Source organism: Stenella coeruleoalba (assembly GCF_951394435.1).
Source record: "Stenella coeruleoalba genome assembly, chromosome: 2".
NCBI lineage: Eukaryota > Metazoa > Chordata > Mammalia > Artiodactyla > Delphinidae > Stenella > Stenella coeruleoalba.
Genome location: NC_137147.1, coordinates 7,154,797 through 7,176,862, shown reverse-complemented (window position 1 = coordinate 7,176,862; position 22,066 = coordinate 7,154,797).

Here is a 22,066-nt window from a genome sequence, read left to right as displayed (position 1 = left end):
AGATTGGACTCCCTGACACTGCTCCATATGTGAGAGAGAAATAAAGCTCTGTCTGTTTAGGCCACTGTAGTTTTGGGTCTTATCACTTGCATCCATATTCAATCTTAAACGAATAGAGCTGGTACTACAAATGCTCGCTAGGCTCCAAGCAGTGTGTGCTAAATGGATTATTGAGGCCATTATTAATAGGCCATCCCATTCCAAGCAGGACGGCATCCAATCTGGTTGTCTCGAATACCCTGCTAGACTTGGCACCCCGTGGTGGATGACTGTGTCATTCACTTAAAAATCTCAAGCACCCAGCACAGAGTCTGACACACGCAGCGGGTGCTCCATAAAGTTTTATAAGCTATCAGTGGACAAATGACACCATGAAGAGATGAAAAGGAGAAGCTGGTCAGTGCCTCTACCACAGTGTGCCTGGGTATACTCGGTGGAGAAGTACAAGTCTAAGCCTGCTGTTTTGGCCTGACCCTACATTACCATGTATTGTTTGATGACGAAATGATTTCTTAAAATCTCATGGATTTGTCTTTCTCTCTCGGTCTTTTTCCTTTCTGCTACTGTATCTCAACATGATATAAACAGCGTAAATCTTGGCTCTTGCCAACTGCTGTTTGGTTAAAATTGCCTCTATTGTCTTGGCATGTGTTGGCGTCTTTAAATTAGCAGAGGAAAGAATTGATTTTAAAAATGACATTTGCATTAAGGGTTATGAATGGGCAATTTGGGAAGCATGACGATATACATGGGAAGTTATGCACAAATATTATAATGAGCATAGCAGTGGGGTTTTTACTCATGAAATACACATTCTTGTACACCCACCGTGGACATATTTTATGCTGCAGAAAGTGTCTGTGTGGCACAATTCACATATCCAAGTCCAGGTAAGGTCACTCTCAATCTGGACAAGCTATGGAATTTTGGATTCTGGGTGCATTTTAGGCATTTTTTGTTTTGTTTTTTTGTTTTTCTTTCAGACTTTTTGAGTTTCTTAATAACTTTTCTTTAAAAAAATTCGATCAAATGGATTTAATAAACATATATAAAACATTCCATCCAACAGCAGCACAAACATTCTTCTCAAGTGCACACAAAATATCTCCTAAGATTGATTATATATTAGGCCACAAAACAAGTCTGAACAAATTCCAGCAGATAGCAAGTATAAAAGTAACTTTTTTTTTTTTTAACTTTGTCATCATTTTGGACATCATTTATTTTTATGTGATTCATGTCTGGCCCCTTTAAGGATCTCAACTTAAGCAAATCACACTACACCCCCAGAGAGGAAAGCAGGGCTAGGTTCCCAGATTATTAAATCAAAACTGGGACTACCTTCCTCTGATTACTTGACACCTTCATTCTCTCAACCCCCTTGGCTGTTGACCTCTTGCCTCAGCCTCTAACTGTGTGTTTGTTTAAACGCACTGGTGGCTTGATGCCTCTTCCTTCTGGCTCAGGAGTTCCCTGGATTCTTAGCAACAAATTTCTTCCCTCAATTGTCCATCTGACTATTGTCCACCCATCTGTTTTATAGGTACTGTGCCAGGTGGGGGACAGAGAGATGAATAGGATGCAATCCTTCCCCTTAGAAGAGCTCACAGTTTGGTGAAGGGCACAGACAGGGAAAGAGGTTAATTCCAATATGGTGGAGTCGGGTTGGTCAAGGGAAGCAAAGAGAACCTTGATGACCTAGTAGCAGTTAGCCAGGGAACGCGCAGGCTCCTGCAGTAAAGGCAAGAGAAAGGGTAGGGATTTCAAGCAGGACACTTTAGAAAAAGTTTCAGGAAAACAAATACTGATTTATACATGCAGATCTCCAAATACTTAGCAAGATGTGTGTTTTTCATTATCATTATCATTATCATCATCATCATCAACATCATTGGTATGTATCCAGTAAGAGAAACTCACATCTTTGAAGAAGAGCTCAAATGGCTGTTCTGGGTGCACAGAATGTTTATTCCTGGTGATGAGCTTAACATCTATGAGTAGATATGGGGCCTGGATGGGGTGTGGCAAAAGTCAATGATTTATGCTCACAGGTAAGCTGGTTTATTCTCTCCTGTTTTGATCATGCAACTCTAGAAACAAGTTTCTATTTCAAAGAAATTATTAAATTTGAATACGAATCACATGCCAATGTAGAGGCTTAATTCCCTTGATTCTTGCTTCCCGCCTCCCAAATATAAATGTTTCCATTGCATGTTTACCATGATAAGTACAAGCATTGGGAATAATAATAATGACAACAGATATAGTTTTTACCTTTTGATAAGTACCACTCCAGGGCTTTTATTGCTCAGTTAGTATTCTCTCCAGCTCTTGGAGATTGGTATCATTGTTATTCCCAGTTTACAGATGAGAAAACTGAGGTAGAAGGAGCAAGATCCCCTGCCCAAGTCCACACAGTAAGTGAGGGGCCAAGATTTGAATGCGGGCTTCTGAGTTTGGGGCCGAGCCTCTGACCCCCTGTGTACTGTGGAAGAGAAATGCTTTGATTTTGCACCTCATCTCCATGTTACAGATGAAGGAACTAAAATCAGCAACTTTGGCCAATAATCGGCCTCTTGTTGTGCATTTGGAGCCGATGTGTGGCCCCAGGTGAAGCCAGAATGATCCTCATTCTCTTTCCCAACTGCGAGCTCCTTGCAATGCCAACAGCACATTATTACATTCACGTTAATACTGCAGATCACCTGGGCAGCTTTTATGTGGGGAGATGGGGAGATGGACTCCCAAATTAGGCTGATATTTTCCACCTGAAAAGTCTGAGGATTTGTCATTGTTGGGGCGTCGTCTGCCCTCTGTCCTCCCCTCCCGTGCTCTGACTCATCTCTGTCACTCTTTCTATTCCCAGCTTCTTTGCCCTCCCAGCCCCTTTCAACCACACGACTGGGGACCCATCAGCCATCAGACTCAAGTCCCTTCTCGTTTCACAACGTCCCTTTGACCCTGGGACGTTCCCCCCAGCTCAACTTCTGTTCATCTTTGCTTTTGAAAGCTACATCCCTTCTCGTGGCAGCAGGAGCCTGCAGAATCCCACCCAAGCTGTCCAAGTTCAACTCTGAGCCACACCAGTCAGATGATGAAGTGTCTGCTCTGATGGGAGATTGAAGCTATTGAGTGAAAGGAAAAGAACTCTTAAGTGGGCTGACTGTGAAATTGTTGGAGGAATAAAAAGTGGCAAAGGAGATGGGAAATGGGCAATCTGCTGACTCTAAGCACCCCCAAACAAAGGGGAAACCGTTTAATAGGGTTTTAGGAAAGAGATCGACAAATGAGGGATATGGAATGAAAAAGCAAGAATTTTGAGAATATTAGCAACTGGGCCACACTTGGGTCGAGCAAACCTCATTGAGTCTGGAGACCTTGCTTCTAGGACAATTTCTGCCTTTACCTGTGTTACGTGGCATCTACATCTTGGCCATGTGAATGAGGCCAAACACATCTCTTCCCCTCCATGAGCCTCTCTTTTCTTTTCTTTTTTCTTTTTTTGATGTGAACCATTTTTAAGGTCTTTATTGAATTTGTTACAATATTGCTTCTGTTTTATGTTTTTGGTTTTTGGGCTGCGAGGCATGTGGGATCTTTAGCTCCCCGACCAGAGATCGAACCTGCACCCCCTGCACTGGAAGGTGAAGTCTTAACCACTGACCCACCAGGGAAGTCCTGAGCCTCTCTTTTCTCATTTGTAAAAGTATAGGATTAGATCAGGTCACCTTTGCAGATGTTACTAAATTCTGTTATTTGGGATAATAATAGAGCTTGGATGGCTTTAAGAAAGCCCTCCTTACAAGAATCATTTTATGAAAATATTCATTTATTTTTCATTTCTAAAATTTATAGATACTCAAATTTGAAAGTTTAAAATACATTGGAAAGTGGAAAGACGAAGGAAAAAAACTCTGCAAAGACTCACCATGCATTGGTGTATTTTATTCCAATCTTCTATATGTGGTGATCTGTTGTTTAGTAAGCTGTTTCATGCACAGGACACCTTGCGGTGTGTACTTTGCATTCTGTGTACTTCATGTTAATGTGATATCAAGTTCAAGTTATTGTGAACTCTTCCTGTGCACCGTTTGAAGACCGCAGAGCAGGTCATCTAGAAGCCGTGACATAATCACCAGCTCATTCCCGCAGAGATGAACATTTTATGCTATTTCTTTTCTGCCCTCTCCCGTGCCCCTACTTTTACCTATCATGCTGCTTCTGCACTGCGTCCTCCAGCAGGACTGCGAGGGATGCTCTGGAACCTGGGGCAGGTCTGGCAGGCAACTGAGAGAGGTCAGTGGAGGGACTGTTTACCATGACGTGGGCAGAATTCAGAAATCGGCATGAGATGGTGACATGCCCAGGGACCAGTAACTGAGGAGAGCTGGTACCCTGCCAGGACCGAAGGGGTAGAGGAGGCTAAAGCTACTGGAGAGGAGAGGGCACCCCTGGCAGGAGGGAGCCCCCAAATTGCAGTGTGTCCATGAATCTTCCATGAAGATAACTCCTAAGGCTTTTGTCCTGCCTCTTCTTTCCACTGTGGTTCAAAACCAGCCCTGGGATTTAAGACTTATTCTAAAAAAAAAAACAAGAGAAAACAAAAGGAGCTCAAGAATGAGGGCAGGGAACAGATGTGATTCTGTCCCCCCCTGCATTTCTCTCATGCTCCTTCCTTTCTCCTTTGTATTACAAGCTTCTGCTTCTCTCCACCCTCATTTATACGATGGGGCAAGGAATGGGGTTGTCGTGGCAAGGATTAAATGTGAAAATAGCTGCTGCAGACAAGGTGCTTCAAGAAGGCAACCTGGCGTTTCTTAAGGGATAAATTCTAAATGAAAAGTTGGAGCGGGGACAGCAATTCTCAACACTCAGCCCTGGACCACCCACCTGATCTGTGGAATTCTACTCAGGAAATGGCATCTTACCAAGCGCTCCCATTTCTCAAGCTTGTCCAGCACAGCCAGTCTGAAAGCCACTGAGATAGAAGCCCAAAGGGGAGAGAGAGATCCTCCAAGGTGTATCTGGTGACCTCAAATGACAATAGCCGGTGATCAACAATCCTGGTTTACTCAGGACAGGGTCCCGAGAGTCAGGACTTTCAGTGCTGAAACCAGGAAAGTTCCAGGTAAATGAGCTTGAATTGCTCACCCTGACCCCAGGTCTGCCCAAAGTAACCAAGCCACTATGCCATCATGTCAAGCTACTCTCTGTTTACTATATCTTTAGGGCACCTAGAGCCTCCCCAGGTCTTACCTCCTGTGACCTTCTCAAGATACACAGGGGTTGAGCTCCACCCCCTGCATTTTCCAGGTGAGAAACTGACACATCAGGAGATGTAGAGACCCATCTGAGGTAGGATCAGAATGGGGCCAGTCCTCACTCAGGTGAGCTCCATCCTGACCCCAGCAGCACGGTCCAGTCCTCATGAGATGGTATCCTACTGATCAAGGTCATCTATGCCAAGAGGGGGTTCTCTTTCAACACACACACCAGAATGTGCAGACTCCTTGAATACAGGAGGTGCTCAATGAATAATTGTTGACTCAACAAATGGACGAATAACTCAACAAAGTCTCATGGAATATGCACAAGGTAGTTATTTTTCTGTATCTGTCTCTCCAGTAGACTGCATGCTACATGTGGGTTTGGGTCATACCTGCCTGTGTCTGACTTACTTCACTTAGTATGATAATGTCTAGGTCCATCCATGTTGCTGCAAATGGCATTATTTCATTCTTTTTTTATGGCTGAGTAATATTCCATTGTGACACACACACACACACACACACACACACACACACACACCCCACATCTTCTTTATCCATTCCTCTGTCGATGGACATTCAGGTTGTTTCCATGTCTTGGCTATTGTAAGTAGTGCTGCAATGAACATTGGGGTGCATGCATCTTCTTGAATTATGGTTTCCTCCAGATATGTGCCCAGGAGTGGGATTGCTGGGTCGCCATGGCATTATAATAGTTCACCTTCATGGGAATTTCTTGGAACCCGTGAAACAAAACCCTATTCCCAGACTGACTTTTCACGTGCGGTACTGGGTAGCTCTGAAGAAAATCAGACAGAGATTCCCACAAGGAAAAGGGGTGATCACCCCCTTCAACTGACAAATTTTTGTCCATCTCCTGGGCACAGCTGCGACATTGACTCTTGGGTGCCCATGGCAGTTGACAGCTTGTTGGAGATCCCTGAGAAAGAACCTGCTTTGAGATGCAAGGGAAATGCCCACCTCTGATGCTCCCCAAGGTTTTCCAAACAGATCTGGTCTGTTCATCCCCAAGAAGGGGTGCTGGGGCTATACCATCACCTCTATATCTTTAATCTCCATCTCTGGGATAGCTGCTGAGACCCAGATGTCTCAGCAGAGTTGTGAACTTGAACTAATGTGACTTCTGGTTCAAAGATGAGTTGAGAGAGGCAAGCCCAGTTTATGACAAGAGGTGTAGAAGGAGAGGAGCACGATCAAAGCGTTTTCAAGGAGACGTCTTCAGCTGGGTAACATGTTCTCTGAAAAGGAAGCAACTGCTGGCGTGTTCAGAGTTAGAAGATTCCCATGAATGGGACCCTTATCAGCGAGGATGGTTCTGAGACCTCGTGATATCATGCTACAAACACAGATGGAAGAGTAAACATGATTTCCTTCTTCCAAGGAAGGCTGGACAATTTGTGTCTTGTCGTTAAACTAAAATTGTTGTTTCGGTTTTTTAATGTGTTGTTTTGTTTTGTTTTTACATCTGGAGATACACAATGAAACTCCAGGGTAGAGCTTTTAGATTTACTTGTTCATATATTTATTTATACACTCATCAAACAGTTATGGTGCCCTCAAGAGGCTATGGCCAGGCACGGTCTCAGAGACATCTTTGCCAAAGACATCTTTCTTTGCTGTGAAGAAACCAAGGGCCTGTGAGTGATCACAAAAGAGTGAGGCTTCTTCTTCTATAGAAGGGTGGTTTTCTTCCTGATACCGGCAGTCCATTGTATGGTTGATTCCCTTGAGTTCTATAAAGGAAGATGAGGTGCAGTCCCTTCTGTGAGCTTGCCAGCCATACCTTTTTCACCACTTAAAATTTCTCCTATACTTGAAATTATACGAAGCCACCCTCTCCTCGGTGTCTATATTTTTGAATTCTCTGCTCCTCTCCTGAAATGCTTTTCCTTCTGAAAAATTGCTATTCATCCTTCAACATCCAGGTCACTTCCTCCATGAAGACTTCTCTGCCTTGCCTTGGTTTGGTACCCAGCTGGATGAGGGCTCACTCTGCATTATTGTTTGGTCTTTTCTCCTTGTCTCAAATGTGCTGGTATTGTGCCCCAGGTCCTTTGCACCTGTCATTCCCTCTGCTCTTGGTCATGTGCTCCATCTGAATCCTTCTGACCTGTGTTGATGTCTCAGCTAATAGGTCACATCTGTAGGGGGCTCTCCCTGTAGCCCTCTGAGAACTGGCCTGTTCTGGCTGCTACCTGAATCTGGATTTTCCCGGGGGGTGAGGGGAAGCTTCTCACGTCGTTGAACTTGCTCCTGCTAAGATGAAGCTGTCTTTAGGCCTCCAGATATGGTATCGTTACGTCACAGGCAATAACTAAATGTGTTTTCACCTTTGCTGAGTCAAGAGCCCCTTTGAAATGTAAACACAAGATCTACCTGAAGATCAGAATTCCTGTTCCCTACACACAGGTCTCTGCTGAAAGCTCCCTTCTCTGAGCATCATTTAACTAGTACTTCATTCTAGGATTGCACCATCTTATATATGTCTGAATACTATACATCATGTAAAAAAGCATAATAACCAGACACATACCAGACATGTAATCGGTGTCTTGAGCACCAATTTTGTCAGTCATTCTTCTAAAGAATTCCATGCATACCATCTCTGTTATGCATCATCATAGCCCTGGGAGGGAACTATGAATTTACTGGTTACATAGATCAAGGATGGCCAAACTACAGTTCCTGAGCTGAATCTGCCCCGCCACCTGCTTTAGCAAATCACATTTTCCTGGAGCACAGGCCACTCCCACTTTTGACATAATGTTTATGGATGCTTTCAAAGTACAGCCCAGAGTTGAGTAGTTGGGAAGGAGACTCAAATATTTACTCTCTGGCTTTTTAAAGAAGTGGTTTGCTAACCTCTGATATAGATGGCAAAGCTGGGCTCAGAGAGGTTATTTACAAACTGTGCTCTGACCAAGTCCACAGCTGGGGGTTATGGCGTTGTATCCTGGATGTCATAGCTATGCTTGGCTTCAATCTGCAATGGATGCAGAGTTTCCCATCTGTTCTTGGGACCTCAGTTTCCCCAGCTGGGAGATGAAGCGGTTGGACTTGATCCAGTGGCCCAGGCAGCATGGAGTAGATTCTGTGGCTGGAGGTCTCGGGGTCTGTGTGTTCGAAGGGCTGGGGATGGTTTAGGGGAATAAGAGGACCAAGCTGGGATTTAAGTCCAGGATGCCAAGTGAAGAACTTCACCCCAAAGGCAGCACCGTCCAGTACTGTTTGCATGTCTGTTCTTGCTGTCTGAAGGAGGGAAGTCTCTGGAATCAGAGCAACAACCATTTATAGGGCCAAGGGCTGGAGGGATGCAGGGCACTCTTGGCACTTTCTCACCGTGTGCCTCCCTGCAACACTCAGGGCAATAGTTCTCATCTATAAAGTGGGGCAGCGGGATCTGAGTTCTTGGTGAGTGAGGCGCCTGCTGGTCTAGCGAGCAGCTCTCACCACTGGGCAGGGCCTTGAAGCTGCCCCCGTGGATGCTGCCGTCAGCCTGCTCTGGGTCTAGCCTGGATTTAGATCCACTGTGTTCAGGATGACACAGGTCACGCCCCCACCTTTTATCTCCTTTCTCCCCCAGAGGTGGAAGTCCTTTTACTCGGCATCTGCTCCTTTAAGGAGCATTTCTTCAAAAAAAAAATAAGTCCGATGCACACACATGCACACAGACACACACAAATGAGAAAAACTGGGGAAACAGGAATATGATGGGTAGATTGTATCAATTTCCTGTCTCTGGTTTGATCCATCCTCTAGTGACACCAGATATAGTCACTGGGGGAAAAACCAGGTAGAGGGAACACTGGATTTCTCTGCATTTCTTTTTACAACTGCATGTGAATTTACAATGATCTCAAAATAAAAAGTTTAATTAAAAAAATAAGTTGGTACTTACTGTATATTCCCAGGAGTTGTCATTTTTATTAAGTCAGGATATCAGTGGATAAGTCTGTTTGTCAAAGGAGTCAGTGGGACTTCGGTAGCAGGATCAACATTACATATTTATTGAAGGTTTGATTTCTGTTAATTTGGGGAGAATCATAAATCTCTTTGAGAATCTGTTAAATTCCATGAGCCCTTTCCCCGTCAATTATATACATGTGTGCGTGTGTGTGTGTGTGTGTGTGTGTGCGTGCAGCTGTGTGCATACGTGGGCACCTGCATGCATGTTCACACGCTCAGATGTAGGTTACCCACGGAGTTCACTCAAGGACCCCACAGAACAGGGAAACACGGAGCAAGGGGTACTTTTGGAGCCCTGAACAATCAGCCTGCCTTCACTTCCAAGCACGAAAGCCCTGCTTTGATCTGTTTCATATTTTGGATATTTGTTTCCGATTTCATTTGGAAAAGGATTTTCACTGCCTCAAAAACAATTTAGCATTGACGGGTATCTTGGGGAGAAAGAGCAGAGGATGAGATGCGGGGAACAGAAGGCCTGCCTCTGAGACCCAGGTCTGTGTAACTGTCATCACTGGGCTTTGGTTTCCTCATCTCCAGATTGGTTTGGGGGGGCAGGTTTTGGGGTACTTCACAGGGGCACTGTGGGGATTCGGTGCCCGTCTTGCCTCCCTCACTGGGTCTGGCCTGTTGATCCTCTGGTGCTGGACAGGGCTTTGCTATTTGCCAGAGGGTGTCCAGAAGACAGGTCAGTGGGCATCTCAGAGCTGGCCCACCGTCTGCCTTTCATCTGCTCCAGAAGGAAAGCAATGATCTAGCCCAGCTCCTCTCTCTCTTTCTCTCTCTCTCTCTCTCTCTCTCTCTCTCTGCCACCAAGAAAGAAATGCTGACAAGTGGGGAGGGAAAAAGAATAACACTTGTAAAACTTTCCCTAGTCTAGGGGAATTTACTTTGAAATTTGTGTCGGATAGAGTAATTAGTAAACTTGCTCTTAATAGTGTTTCGAAGACGTAATTTTTTCACACCTTCCCTGACTTTGACACTGCGCTTTTGAAACTTCATTTTGCACTGTGCTTCATTGTTCTTTAATCTGCTACACTCTGCATTGAGTATCACGGAAATTTCGCACTTACTATGTCAATAACATCTGGCAAAATTGCCACCTATTAAGAGTAAGTGTTCTTTTTTCTCCGGTGAGAAATGTGATGGTGTATTATATTGGTTTCCCTTGAGAGGCTAAGGAGACAATTTTAAAGCAGACAAATGCATTAAAGAAATAACCTGAACTCTAAGAAAAGGTTACAGAAAGTCAGAAACTTTTTTTTTTCTTTTTCTTCTTGGGTTTATTTATTTGGGGGGTGAGGGTGGGTTTTACTGCAGGGAGACACCTCTCTGATCTCTCCTTTGGGACAGTGTTTCTCCACCCAGCTCCTACTCTAAATCGGAGACCTTTTGCACCAAGCCTTTGCAGGACAGGCCAGTTAAGGGTGCCAGGACCCTGGACCCCCGGGCTACAGTGAAAGAGCTGTGCCGAGCACCCTGACTGGGCTCCACCACCCAGTAGCTGTGTGTTGTTGGGCAACTCACTGAACTTTAGGACCCTTGGTCTCTTCTTATGGGTAATGGAGATCATCAAGGCTGCCTTTTGGTGTTACCCTGAAGATGAGTGGAATTTGTCAGGGTGTCCTGGATAGAGGGGCCGGCAGATAAGTGGTACCTGTTACTGTCATGACTACTTAGCAAGGTTAAAACTCCGTAGGTGTTTATTTCTTTAAAGTCTAAACCATTGGGGGCCACAGATACCTGTGAGTCATAAATTCGTATCCCCAAATAACGCGTCAGAATGTCCCATTGTGACTGGAGCAGGCAGGGGATTGTGTGTCCTCTCTCTGCAGGCATCCAGCTTGTCGTCCCAGCAAGAGGGCCGTCAAAGGCAGAGCAGCCTCATTTTCTATAAGCTGTTCACTGGAAACACAGAGTGAAGGAGACCCTGACAGAGACCCTGGTGCCCCTGACAAGGTAACAGTCTTGGGAACTGGAGTGCTATCACTCGCCTGGCTACTTTCTGTATCCAGGACTGGCTGGTGTGGCCTGGGCATGCTCTAGGGCAGAGGTAGGTCAGTGCTGACAAAATAGTGACATAATCGTGACAATGGCCATGCAGTACTGGGCACTTGACATACACCAGGCCCTGTTCTCACTTATCTACTCACGGGGTGGTCACGACAGCCCTGTGAAGTAGGTACTCCAGCTGTCCCCAGTCCACAGCTGGGGGAAAAAAAGGCACAGAACAACTGGGAAACTGGCCTGAATTCTTGTGCGTCAATTTCAGAATAAAGTTCACTCTTTCTGGTCTGGCGTTCAAGGCTCATGGCCTGATCCCTATGTCTTTCTGATCTCAAATTCCGTCATTTCCCCATTTGCATCTATAATCTAGCAGTTTCCTGGATACCCATGCTCCCATCTACCTGGCTTTCAGGAATGCAATTTCCTCTGCCTGGAACCCCTTCCTCGGCTCTGCTGTCTGACTCATTGATTCATTTTTTCATCGAGAAGGATGTGGAAACACAGGGACATGTTTATCAACCTCTGGGCACTTCAAAGTCCCATCTCTACAATTAACTTTTGTAGAAAATCAAGGATGATAATGCAGACACAACTGGTAAACTTCCTAGGACTTAATAAATCAGAAGTTACAAACTGGCAGCCCCTGAGCCACAAATAGACCACAGATCCATATTGCTGAGCCTTCATAGGGTGTTAAAAAATGGAATCAGTTGCTGATATAGACAAGTTGGGAGATTTCATAAGACAAATGCAGACTTTTAACTTCTATTCAATAAATTGAGAGCTTTGGCCACCCTGAGCCCACATTGGCACGTGGAAGCCACAGGCGCTGTTCTTAGGGGGTGTGTGCTCTGCAGGTTGCCACAGTCTCCACCCCTCCCTGGCACCTCATATCTGATCTCTTTGCTCATTAAAGATACCATTTTGGCCTCTGGAGCCATTTGAGTTACAGCCCTTTTGCAAATAGTAACTTGAATCCTCAAGTGTTCATCTCTTCATACGTACTATATTTTGAGCACACCCGTCTGGTGCCAGGCCTGTGCTAGATGCCAGGCATAAAGAAGCAGATGAGCTCAATCGTCAAGACTCCTTTCCGATGTGATCTCTTCCAGGAAGACTTCCTTGATACATCTGACTGGATTGGAGGCCCAGGCCAGGTCCTCCTGGAGCCTTGGGTTTACCTGTCTTTATAGTCATCACTCAAATGGAAATGGTCAGTTTGTCTGTTTCTCACAGTAGATGTGCAGTCCTCAATCACAGGATCTGTGTCTTATTTGTCTTTGAATTCCCAGCCCTTCCTCAGGGCCTGGTGAAGAGGCGGGCCTCTGGGCTTGTTTATCTCATGCATGGATGGATGAACAAATAAACAAAAACAAAAACTGAACCTACCGGACCCTCTACCGCTCATCTTTGAACCAAGAAGACTGAGCAAGGTGTGTCTTAAGCTGCTTCCTGCTGGAAAACTCCAAGTCTCAGTTAAAAAACATCAATATTTAGATGGCTATATTTTCTTTCCAAATGCCCACAATATTTTACATCCTGATAATATTTACGGGTTGTCCTCAGAGATAACTAATTGGATTTGCCATCCAGCTCACAGGGAAAACGTATGGAGGATGGTCCCTCATTACTCACACAGGAAGGTGATAGCTCACTCCCCAAACTTATATCGCCGTGATTCAGAGAACACAAACGGGACGGGAAGGAATAATGTCCCTGCTGTCACCCCGGTCTTTCTCATGCATTTACCACTTGGACAGAGTTATTTGCATCTGAATTGAACCTGCGTTAAAATTTCGAGTTTATGTACTGCCGGTTATAAACAAAGAAGTTCCAGAAAGGAGGCTGGGCTGCAGAAGCTGATCCTCATTTTCCGAGGGCTGCCTTTCTCGCTGACCCCACGGTTCTGAAGTCACCCATCTTTGGTGCCCTTGAGGCCAAGGGCACATTCCCTGTGAGGGGCAGGGCCCGCACTTGGTGAGATACAAAGGTGGAATTACAGAGCTTCCATCATCCCATTTCTCTCTGCATTCACTCCCTCTCCCCAGTTTTCATCCTTGTTCCTTGACCTTCCTTGTTTCTTTCTAAGCTTCTAAGTTCTTTTTTCTTTTCAGGGGAGTGGGGATAAAATCTAAAGTGCTGTGTGGAAGTAGTCCTTTGATTCTGTTTCCCCCACTGGACTTCATCTCTCTAAGGGAAGGGCCTGTGCCTAATTCACTTTCATTTTCCCGGTGTGTCTAGCCGAGTATGACAATGTGATCAACAAAACAAAGAAAGAAGGAAGGAAGGAATGATGGAAATCTGACCTTGGCCATTGATCTGGTGTCTGTATGAGCCAAGCACCACACTAGTCTTGCTGCATCTATGATTTCTTTTAATCCTCACAACACTCTGTAGCTGATCTTGTTGTTATTATTGTTACTGTTACCATTGCTATTTTATAAATAGGGAAACTGAAGTGCAGAGAGGTTAAGTGACTTTCCCAAGGTCAATAAGAGGAGTCAGGACTCAAACCCAGAAAAAGTCATTAGTGCTCATTATAGAAATGTTAGCATCCCATTGTGTGTGTGAACGTGTGTGTGTGTGTGTGTGTGTCTAGAGCAATTGGCCATAACTTGAATGATATAAAGCCAGGATCTCTCTGACTCCAAAGCCAGTTATATCATGGAACTGCTCACGTTCTATGTGGCCATCAGAGGAGACGCACCATCGGGGCTGGTACTGGCACATCGGGAGCACTGTGGTGCAGGGACCTTGTGTGATGGGGTCCACTGCTCCAAGAACCACATTTACTGATACCCGTTTCTCGGGTGTCCCATGTTATCTCTACCTGTTGACCTTTTCCCCTAAACTCCTGCTAAGATCTATCATGCTCTGGGGTTTGCTGCTTGGGGAGCAGAATGACCTTTCCTTCAGGCTAGACATGCTCCATGTCCAATTTCTGTCAAACTCTGATGGGGAAAAGACAAAGGGAAAAAATCTTTTAAAAATGTAAAAAAAATGATTTACATTTGGAGGTGCAAATACCCTTTGGCCTCAAACATAAAACTTTCACAGAGCAACTCTTGGCTAAGTGAAGCGGGGTTCTGCATCACTCTACATAGTGAGGATGGTGGTGGGCAGCGCTCTAAGAGGTCCTCCCTCCCCCCAGTTCCTGCCCCTGGTGTACACACATTTCATAACCTCGTCCTCTTGAATACGATGGATGTCACGCCCATGGTCAGGTCACATGTAATATATTTTTTGCAAATGCAATTAAGCTTCCCAATCAGTTGACTATGAGTTAGTCCAAAGGGAGATTATCCTGCATGGGCTTGACCTGGTCAGGTGAGCTTTTAAAAGCAGAGAGATTCTCCTGCTGATCTATTTCCGTATTGTGATAGAAACTATGGATGAGGGCATGTGATGAAGATCTGATAGAAGCCCCACAAACAGAAGGAACTGCATTCTGCCAACAACCAGTGAGCTTGGAAAAGGACGTCAAGCCTGAGATGAGATTGTAGCTCCAGCCAATACCTTGATTTCAACTTGGTGAGACTGTGAAAAGGTCTAGCTAGTTGGTACCCAGATTCCTGACCCAGGGAAACTGTGAGTAATTAATTTATATGGTTTTAAGCCTCTAGGTTTATGATAATTTGTTACATACCAGTAAAAAAGTAATTCAGGGATGCATCAGTTAGTTGTTACCACAGTAACGCTGAGAAACAAGCAACCACAAGCCCTTATGATTTACAACAATAAGTATTTACTGCTTATGCATCTGTTGGCTGGGATAGCCCGGCTCCTTTCCTCCGGGACACATATGGTCCTCTCTTTGTAGTGGCAGAAGAGTAAAAGGACAAGTGGGAACACACAAGGTCCCTGGGGCCCAGACTCAGAATGGACACTGTCACTTCTGCTCATACAATATTGGCCAAAACAAATCTGATGGCCAAGACCAAAGTCAAAGGCAGAGAAATCCATCCTACCCTTGATAAGGCCATAGAAGGAGGGAGGGCAAAGAATCGCAGCCAACAATGCAATCTAGCACAGCAAAGAAATGGCAATGGTGACAGACATATTTATTGGTGACGATAAACAAGGCCAACGGCCCCAGGACTTGTCCACTCAAACACTAAAGATGACGGGAAACTGCATTTTGCTAGGACAGGATTTAGTTAACACCAGTGCCATTCACCCAGATGACACTTTCCTCCACCTCCTCGATAATCTAATTCTAATTTATAATCGAATGTGGGAGTTTGACTTTTAAGGAGCATGATTGTCATGCCATTTCCTTGATTTACATAGAGTGTTCATCACGCTGGCGATCCAGGGAGGATGTCTCATCTAGGGACAGGGCTTTGGCTGCTCTCCAAATTCCAGGAGGCTGCAGGTCAAAGAACACATCTCAGCCTCTACTCTGATATCTTAGGATGAGGACAGACCGGTTCAGGGTGGCTCATCCAGATGGCATCTTTGTTGAAGCACGATTGCATTCATTCATTCCTGGAAATATTTACTGAGCACATAGCATATGTCAAGCAGTGAACTGTCCCCGGGGATGGAGATGCAAACAAGACATCATCGGGGTCCTTGAGGGATCACCCTCTGGACCAGAGGGCTATGTGCCAGGTCCCGGGACCACTCAGAGAAGGAAGGGAGGGCAGGAACAGTTTCATGGACAGAAATACTTGGTCTTGGAAAATGAGGAGCATCTCTAGGGGAGGAGGTGGGACTGTCTTGACCAGCAAAGGAAGTAATGTCTACGGATGCTCTTAATGTTTTGGAGATCACAGACATTGGAGCATCTGTTGAAAACTATAGCTCCTCTCCCAGGACCGGGGATGCTTATAAGTCTGAGAACATAAATGCTTGTCTACAATTTCAGAGCATTTCTCAAACTGTCAGCAAGAGTGTTCTCTTTGGAGATGCTCTTAGAATTTCCATTCATTCTATATTCTTGTCAGTAGAGCCTCGTCCACCCTGGGAGCCCTGGGCAGAGCCTGGGCATACCCCAGCACCCAGAGGAGGATGCAGCCTGCTGTCTCCTGATTGGCTGGGCGTGGCCCACACCTGCCAGGATGCTGGCTTAAGTGCCAGGTATTCCCAGGGGCCTCGAGGGTGAGGCAGGGTTCCCTCCAAAGTTTCTCAGCCCAGGCATGTCAGCCTCTGAGATGCGGGGGAGGCAGACTCCGTGTCACCTCCTGAGGGACATGAGGTTGACTCTCCAAGCACCAGCTCAGGGGCGTACACCATGCTGTCAGTCACGGGTGCCTTCATATATATCCTGCGATTACTTTTCTCTTAATTTGTCTGAATCTCTCTCTCCCTGTCTGTCTGCTGATTGCTCAGTTTCTGCCAAGCAGGAGAGACGAGCCCGGAATGAACTCAGAACTTCTGCGATGGAAAGCAGGAACTTAATTTAACTGGTCTCAGAAGAATCCTGACAGCAGGCCCATTACTTAGAGGCTCCGTCAAGGGTATGGGAGCAGGTTCCTGGGTTACAATGCTGACCTGAGTCTGCCCCAGAGTCGTCCTTGTCTCCCCTCCACCAAATGGCCCAAATTTCACCACAGGACTTCTTTTATTCTCCATAGCACAGAAGAGATCAGGCTCATCACCGACAGCAACAAGCACAGCAAAAATTGATAAAGGCTGGGGAAGGTGACTGTGAAAAGAAGAAGAGTAATTCTACAACCTGACATCCCAAGCTTGCTCTTGCCTTAAAACCTGTGTACTTGCTGCCCCCAGCCCAGAACTCTAACCCCTGATCTCCACTTGCCAGGATCCTCCTTGACGCCTGGGTCTCCCCTCCAAAGCCACTGTTGCCCATCCCTGGGGCTAAATTCATCCCAGCTGCCCCATGGCCGACCCCAAATCACCCTGCATCACTCCCCTCCTAGCGCTTCCTGCACACTGAAACAGTCTCGTGCTCTGATCTGTTTGAATCTTTATTTTCTCTCTTCTTCCAAATAGAACGTAAGTCTGTCTTGTAGCATGCGTGCGAGACCATCAAGAATAATTTACTGGGAAGAAATGGTGTGTGTTCTGGGCTGCTCTCTGGGGCTCAGAGGCCCCAGACTGGCCTTAGGATTTTCTTATTTAATTTCTCAGTACTTACCTCCCTACTTTGTAACTTGGCCTCTCTTTTCTACACACAGACCCCCACATACAAATGTGCATATATGTGTATCCACACATACATGCACACATAAACACACACTCTCACTCATCCAGAGCAGGGCACCTTCACCATTTTTATCAGGGATTATGTCAGAGAGCGACTGCCCCGCAAGGACCTGAACTGGGGAAAGTGGTGGATGGTGGGGTGGGGAAACACTCTCGCGGAGCCAACGGGTCAGGGACACTTAAAGACAAAACCCAAGTCAACTTCTTGAGGTTCCCTGGCAATAATGATAACCTAAGACCTCAGTATTTTGGCCCGGAAATGATGGTAGAAATAAAACCCATGTCATGTACCAACCTTCTTACTTTTCTATGAATGGAAGAGGCTGGACTGAAGCATGATGAACAAGAGTGTTTCAGATGAACTTCCAAGGTTTAGAGGCACCATAACGATCTGTTTAGCCATCTCTACCAGCCTCCTAATAGGCAACTAGGGGGCCAAGGCTTGAGCCTTTGACATCCCATTATGTGTCCTGGTCATTATTGCTTAATTACACCTTCTTTGTCTTCGAGTGACTTTATGAGGCCATAAGAGGAGCCTTTAGGAACTCCTTGGTCATGGAGGGTCCTGCCTTTGTGAAGCCTGGCACCAGTCCTGCCCTGACAGTAGCTGCAGTGGGCAGAGTTGGGGGACGTGGGGCAGCCAGGAGGAGCCAGTGGCGTTTAATCTCTTTCACAATTGGGCAGAAACTCTCTCATCCGTGTGGCTCTGGTGGTTTTCAGAATGGCTTTTTCGAGTGACTCTTTTCAGGATTTCCATCTCATATTACCTCTTTCCAAGTGTTTCCTGTGTGCGTTGTTTTCCTGTGTGGTGGGATGGTGTCTGAAAGGAGGGCTGAATGGGCACCCACCTCACTGCACCTGTCTGTGCCTCAGTTTCCCCAGATATGAAAGCAGGACAGTGAACCTTACCCTGCCTTCGTCGTGAGCCCTGCAGATGGCTGAACGATATCACTGGTGTGCAAATATTTGTGGGTTACATTTTGATGAAAGTCAAAAAAAATAGCATTCACTCTTTGTAGTCGATATACACCATTGTGTTTGCACTTGTCTCCCTGGGAGGGCACAAATACTTGCCCTTTCCTACTCTCCTGACCCTTTCACACACAGATTCTCACCGCCTGCACACCTAGCTCTCTCTGATTGATGACACTAGACTGACTACTTGATCACACGCTTGGCTACTGATCCCCCACGGGACCCTGTGCTCCTGAGGGCAAGGACTGAGTCTCACTCACCTCTGTATCCTCAGGGTCCAGCAGAGGGTCTGAAACTTACCATGTGCACTGTGATGTGTGGAATTGTGTGCCGCCTACATCCGTATGTTGACGTCCTAACCCCCAGGATCTCAGAACGTGACTGCATTGGGAGATAGGGTCTTTACAGAGGTCATTAAGGTAACATGAGGTCATTAGGGTGAGCCCTAATCCGATAGGACTGGTGTCCTTATAAGAGGAACTATGGACACAGACATGTATAGAAGGAAGACCTTCCAAGGAGAAGATAAAGGGAGAAGACGGCCACCCGCAAGTCCAGGAGAGAGACCTCAGAAGGAAAGAATGAACCAACACCCCACCTGCCCTCCCTGACCCAACACCTTGTCTTGGACATCTGGCTTCCAGAATTGTGAGAAAATAAACTTTTCTTTAAGCCACCCAGTTTGTGGTATGTTATGGCAGGCCTCGCAGACTAATACATGCACCGTTTTGCTACAAAAGAACCACCTAAAAAAAAAAAGGAATTCCCTGGTTGTCCAGTGGTTAGGACTCCATTCTTCCACTTCAGGGGGCACTGGTTCAATCCCGGGTCCTGGAAATAAGATCCCACAAATGGCCAAAAAAAAAAAAAAAAAAAGAACCACCTGCATGCATGGGTGCATTGGATTGTGGAGGAAGGAGGAGGGGAAGAGATAGCACCGTGTTTGGAGCACCTACTATGCGCCACTGGGCCCTATACTATGGTTTTACATCATCGCCTTCTGAGTTATTTCTTTCATTTCACAGAGGAGAAAACTGAGTGAGGAAGATTGAGTAACTTCTCCAGGTACCTATGAGTACCTACCTAGCTCTCTTCCAAACACCACCCTCCTCTAGACAGCTGCTTCTTCATGTGAATTCCTGTGGATTTCTCAAGGGAACTTTAAGATTATCATGTCCAAAAGTGAACTGCTTGTCTCTGCTGCCCTTCACCTCCAGCTTCTCCTGCTACCTTAAAATGGGATCTCCAACCACCTGGCATTCTTTCATGGCAGATTCCTCACCTTCGGTGCCCAGTACCGAAGTCCACCCACTCCTCTCCACCTGAACTGCCTCACACTCACCCAGGCCGCCAGCACCACTTCCCTGGGCTCAGATATCCTGCCTCCTCCCTGGCCACCCGCCCATCCCTCACTCATACCACAGTGATGTTTTCAGAGCATAAATCAGGTTAAGTACTTTCCTTGATCACATAAAACCATTCTTCCCACAGATCATTCTTCTTGATCTTTTCCCATCTGGCATGTCCCACGTCACTCTTCACTCTGCTAATGCCACCAGCCACTCCGATCCTTTCTCCTTTCCCTGCCTCACTTCTTCCTGAGCTGTTTTGCTAACTGATGCTATTCCTCACTCTTCAGTGTCATTTCCCTCTATCAGTAATTTCAGAATTAGGAAAGACTTTTTACATAGGACACGAGATCCAGAAGCCATTAAGGTAAAGATGGATACATTTTACTTTTTATAAATTTAAAACTCCAGTTTACATCACGTGTGATATAGCTTAGACTAATTTCCTTAATATATAAAGAGCTCCTGCAAATCATTAATATAGAAGAATTATCCAGTGAAAAAATAGAGAAAGAAAATTAGACAATTTTTAAGAAAAGGAAACACATGGGACTATTAAATATAGTTTCTCAACTTATTCATAATAAACAAAATGCAAAATGCAAATGAGAATGGGGAAAAACACTGTGCATACATGATCCACGTGAGTGGTAAATCAGTACATCCTCTTTGTACGACAAGTTGGCTGTATGTATCAAACTTAACATGATTCACACTCTTTCAGTTGAAAGTTCCACTTTAGCCATTTATCTTTCAGGTGCATTGACACATATTCACAAAAATATGCTCTTTGTGGCTTTGTTTGGGGTAGTGATTAGAAACAACCCAACTTAGATTTGTACATTAAATGAAATATAAAATACCTTTACAATTCAATACCACACAACCATTAAAAAGAAAGAAGCAAGTCTATATATCTGTTGATATGGAATGACCAGTATGTACTGTTCATCAATAAGAAGAATCATTTCTTTTTTGGAGGAAAAATGGTAGCGATAGGGGAAGACTTTGTTTTGGTATTGCTGATTTTTTAACAATATATGTGATTTACTTATATAAAAAAATTAAAATTGGTACTAATTTTATAGTAATATATTCAGTGATGTAAATCTGCATTGGATTTATATGTAAGCATATTTCTTTTTTTTTTTTTTTTTGCGGTACGTGGGCTTCTCACTGTTGTGGCCTCTCCCGTTGCGGAGCACAGGCTCCGGACGCGCAGGCTCAGCGGCCATGGCTCACGGGCCCAGCCGCTCCGTGGCATGTGGGATCTTCCTGGACCGGGGCACGAACCCATGTCCCCTGCATCAGCAGGCGGACTCTCAACCACTGCACCACCAGGGAAGCCCTGTAAGCATATTTCTATGACCATATAAAATAATTTGTAATTCTATTATATATTATATCTATAATGTGACATAACTATGGCTATGTTATGCTATAATCATTCATCCAGCCCCAACTAGGTACCAAGCTCCTCAAAAATCCAAAATGGTTCTTTAAGAGCACAGAATAGGTATCACGCCAGTTTCTTTTTTTTTTTTTTTTTAATCTCTCACCTTGTTCCTGGGACAGTACATGTGGAGAGTCAGCCCTGGATAAAATGGAAGAAAGACAAAGCAAGTTGCTAGCTTATGCACGGTTAGTAAGCTCAATGGGTCTCAAATTCTTGTAGGTTAATGAATTAGGAAACATCGGTTTCTTGGTGCAAATATGCTCCCAGCTTAGTGAAGAGGTTCTTCAGTTTGAATTTGTTTGGATGAAAACAAGATGGTTCCAAATTTCTGTGTAAATCTGAAACCAGAGAAGTTTCACACAGTTGCACATTTCAAAAAAAAAAAAGTTCTGCTCCCGTTTGGTAAGTATTCTGTGTATCTGAAAGGAGAAAAAAAAAAAAATCCCCTCGTATTTTCCAATTGCAAAATGATTCTTGATATCCTCTCCAAAGCCCTTTTTAGTGCAGTGAGCTTGGGAGTGTAGACTGGCTTCCTGGTATGTGTGCACGATTCTGGGACGCCGAGAGTCACTTTTGTGACATGTCAGCTCCAAGGAACACCATGGAACCTGTGGGAGCATTCATTCCATGTCGAGACAAAATGCTCTCTCTAACCCGTGTGACCAGAAACCTTGATATGAGGCTTAAAGCACCAGGCCTATCTGAACCTGGGTGTTCTGAGCTGTTTCTCCACACACACACATACACATTTCTTTATCTTTCTGTCATTCTCTGCATTAACCACATTCTTTTTTTTTTTTCTGTACGCAGGCCTCTCACTGTCGTGGCCTCTCCCGTTGCGGAGCACAGGCTCCGGA